This window comes from Marmota marmota, unplaced genomic scaffold (assembly GCF_001458135.2).
Source record: "Marmota marmota marmota unplaced genomic scaffold, marMar, whole genome shotgun sequence".
NCBI lineage: Eukaryota > Metazoa > Chordata > Mammalia > Rodentia > Sciuridae > Marmota > Marmota marmota.
The window spans coordinates 7,626,389-7,630,508 of record NW_026000241.1 but is presented as its reverse complement, the minus strand read 5'-3'; the positions used below and the strand labels follow the sequence as shown (position 1 = coordinate 7,630,508).

Genomic DNA, 4,120 nt, shown 5'->3' with positions numbered 1-4,120 from the left:
GGAGGGAGGGAGGGAGGGAGGAAGGAAGGAAGGAAGTTGGAGCCCTACCTCACACCATACAAAAATGTACTCAAACATTGGGCTGGGGGTGTAGTTTAATGATAGAGAATTTGGCTAGCTTGCAGGAGATCCTGGGTTCAAAAACACTGGGGAGAGGGGATAAGGAATTGAAAAGACATTTCTCCAAAGAAGATATACAGATGGCTGATAAGCACTTGAAAAGATGCTCAACATCATTAGTCGATAGGGAAATGCAAATCAAAAACATAATGAGAGCTTTTCGGCCAGAACCGCCATCTTTCAGTAATTCGCCAAAATGACAAACACAAAGGGAAAGAGGAGAGGAACCCAATATATGTTCTACAGGCCTTTTAGAAAACATGGAGTTGTTCCTTTGGCCACATATATGCGAATCTACAAGAAGGGTGATATTGTAGACATCAAGGGAATGGGTACTGTTCAAAAAGGAATGCCCCACAAATGTTATGGCAAAACTGGGAGAGTCTACAATGTTACCCAGCATGCTGTTGGCATTGTTGTGAATAAGCAAGTTAAGGGCAAGATTCTTGCCAAGAGAATTAATGTGTGTATTGAGCATATTAAGCACTCTAAGAGCCGAGACAGCTTCCTGAAACGTGTGAAGGAAAATGATCAGAAAAAGAAGGAAGCCAAAGAGAAAGGAACCTGGGTTTAGCTGAAGCGCCAGCCTGCCCCACCCAGAGAAGCACATTTTGTGAGAACAAATGGAAAGGAGCCTGAACTGCTGGAAACTTTTCCCTATGAATTCATGGCATAATAAATGTTAAAAAAAATAATAATAAAAATGAGATACTACCTCACACCCACTAGATGGCTATAATAAAAAAGTAGACAATAACAAGTATTATTGATGATACTGATAAATTGGAACCCTCATACATCGTTAGTGAGAATGTAAAATGGTATAAATACTGTGCAAAGTGTTTTGGTATTTCCTCATGAAGTTACTACGATTTGACTTTCTAGTTGTGTGTGTATACAAAACCTTTTACCTGTAGGTTCATAGCAGCATTACTCATAATAAACGGAAAGTGGGAACAACTCATATGTCCATCAAGAGATGAATGGGGGGTGCTGGGGTTGTAGCTCGGTGGTAGAGCACTTGCCTTGCATGCATAGGGTCCTGGGTTTGATCCTCAGCACCATATAAATAAATAAAAAATAAAGATATTGTGTTCATCTACAACTAAAAAAATATTTTTAAAAAATGGATGAATGGGCCAGGCGCTGTGGTGCACACTTATAATCCCAGTGGTTCTGGAGGCTGTGACTGGAGGATCGCGAGTTCAAAGCCAGCCTCAGCAATTCAGTGAGATCTTGTCTCTAAATAAAATACAAAATAAGGCTGGGGATGTGGCTCAGTGGTTGAGTGACCCTGAGTTCAATTCCAGGTACTAAAAGAGAGAGAGAGAGAGAGAGAGAGAGAGAGAGAGAGAGAGATATGAATGGGCAAACTGTGTTCCATCCAATATAATGGAATAAAAAGGAATGAAATACTGATACATGCTACAACTTAGATGCTTAGATGAACCTTAAAATAGTCTGTGGATGAAAAGTCCAATATGGACTCAGTGGGCTGAAATCAAAGTATCAACATAGGGCTATTTTCTTTCTGGAAACTGGGGAGAATCTGTTTCCTTATTGCTCTCAGCATATTGAGGTTGTCTGCATTCCTTGGCTCAGAGTCCTTTTCTCCATGTTCCGGGCCAGGAACATAGCATCTCTCTGATCTTTACATCATCACAGCTCTTCCTCCAACCACAACCAGGAAAGATTTTCCATCTTTAAGGGCTCATCTGATACATTGGGCCCACTGGGTAATCCAGGTCATTCTCCCCTTCCCAAGGTTTTTAACCTTAATCATATCTACAGAGTTATTTGTTCCATGAAGGTAACGTATTCAGAGTTCTGGAAGATTAGCATGTGGACATCTTTGGGGGCCATTATCCTGCCAACGAGTTTCTGTCACAGGCAAGCAAAAGTTAGGTTTGTCCTCACAACTTACAAGAGTTAGCTCCTACTTGTCTCTTTAACTTTCCTCATAACTCGCTCCCTCACCCATTACCCTGGCCTCAAATAGCCAGGAGTTCTCACAGGGCCTTTGCACTTTTTTGTCTTATAATTTCTCATTAAATTATATCTTTCTTCAGCCTTTTTTTCTTTGTTGACTTAATGTCATTCCAATCTCAGATTTGATGTCACCTCAAAGACACACAAACTCCAATAAGCCACCTAACCATCACTCTGTCATGACCCAAATTAAAGTCACCACAAGGTACCTGCCACAGCTGATGGATTTCTTGTTTGTGTATTTGCCCTTAGCCCATCCATCATAAATGTCACATGAGTAGAAACTCAATTGCCTGTGTCTGTGTGACATTGGAATGGTGTGGCACATAGTAGGTACTTAGTAAACACCTGCTCAGCTAATGTCATGACACTGGGGTAGGATGGCTAATGTTTCTGCTTATAGTGTAAATACATTTTTCAAATCATTGGACCTTGAAATTTCATAGTTTTTAATGAGTTGAATATTTAGACTTGCATTGTTTAAATATCTACCTATAAAGGGGAATGTTTGACTATTTGTACAGTTGTCCTTCAGATGTTCAATTACTTTATTTAAAATGATATGTGGTATCTGCATATAATCTACACACATCCTCCTGTAGACTTTAAATCATCTCTTGATAACTTATGATACCTAATATATTATAAATACTATGTAAATAAATGTATTATTTAGGGAATAATGACAGTTTACGAGAGGTCACAAAATGACTATATATTTTTTTAAATATTTATTTATTTATTTTAGTTTTAGGCAGACACAACATCTTTGTTTGTATGTGGTGGTGAGGATTGAACCTGGGCCGCACGCATGCCAGGCAAGCACGCTACTGCTTGAGCCACATCCCCAGCCCAAATGACTATATTTTTGAAGCCAAAGTCTGTACATGTTCGCTACAAATGAAAATATTTTTTCAACTATTTTCTACCTTCAGTTAGTTTAATCTACAGATGCAGAAACCACAGATCTAGAGAGCCAACTATACATTGCTTTATTTTAATATTGCACAAAACAAATTCATATGAAGTGCTTTTGCCAAGTATCTTCACAAGAGGAGTTTTTAGTGGTCAGAACTGGCAGGATGGGTTTGATTTCTCAGTATGGAGAATCTTTGCTCTCATGGACAACCTGACCACTCTCTTGTTCTCACATTTACCTTTGTTACCTATCTTTCAGAAAGCATGCTCTGAATTGCCATCGGATGAAGCCTGCCCTCTTCAGTGTGCTCTGTGAGATCAAGGAAAAGACAGGTAGGCCATTTCAAAGACACTTCTGTGTGAATCCAGGACCACAACAAGCATGAGCCTCAGGTTCTCGCTTATGTGTGTGGTAGGCAGTTTTACTCATCACATCTCTGGCAGCAGATGGTGGGTATGTTTGTTTCTGCCTTATGGGTAGCTGGTCTCTGGTACATCATGGATTTATTTTGCAGTTTTTAACTAGAGAAATACTGTTACAAATAAGTAACAAGCAGCAGTGTTCTAGGAACTAAGAGGTACTATGACCTTCATTTGTGTAGAAAAAAGGAAGATGGCAGAATTAGAAAAGTAGAATAATAACATTTTTTTTTGCCTTTTTTAAGCTTCCAAGATAATCCCCATGGAAGACTTTTACCACTGCAGATTGTTTTATTTAAAAAAAAAAATATATATATATATATATATATATATCAGGGGCTGGGTTTGTAGCTCAGTGGTAGAGCGCTTGCCTCATACACATAAGGCACTGGATTCAATCCTCAGCACCACATAAAAATAAATAAATAAAATAAATATATTAATTAAAAAATTTAAAAAAATTTTTTGTTTTGAAGTTTTTACAGACTTACAGAAAAGTTGAAAAAATAATACAAAGAGGTATTGTGTACTCTTTTCCTAGCTTCCTTTAATGTCTTTCCTTTAGAAATCATAGTATAATTAATGAAACCAAGAACTAACCCTTGGTACAGTAAATACTCTTTAACTAAACACAGACTTCATTCATAGTTACTCTTTTTTTTTTTTTTTTTTT

General features: G+C 38.0%; 1 protein-coding gene and 1 pseudogene across 1 annotated transcript in view; both read left to right on the top strand.

Moving 5' to 3' along the window:
* Positions 1 to 4,120, top strand: part of Pbx4 (PBX homeobox 4) — a 35,151-nt gene that overhangs the window by 10,382 nt on the left and 20,649 nt on the right. Inside the window, exon 3 of the mRNA XM_048795119.1 lies at positions 3,287 to 3,360. The gene's annotated coding sequence lies outside the window, so the exon portion shown is untranslated. The remainder of the gene's footprint in view (positions 1 to 3,286; positions 3,361 to 4,120) is intronic.
* On the top strand, positions 52 to 803 carry LOC107145388 (annotated as a pseudogene).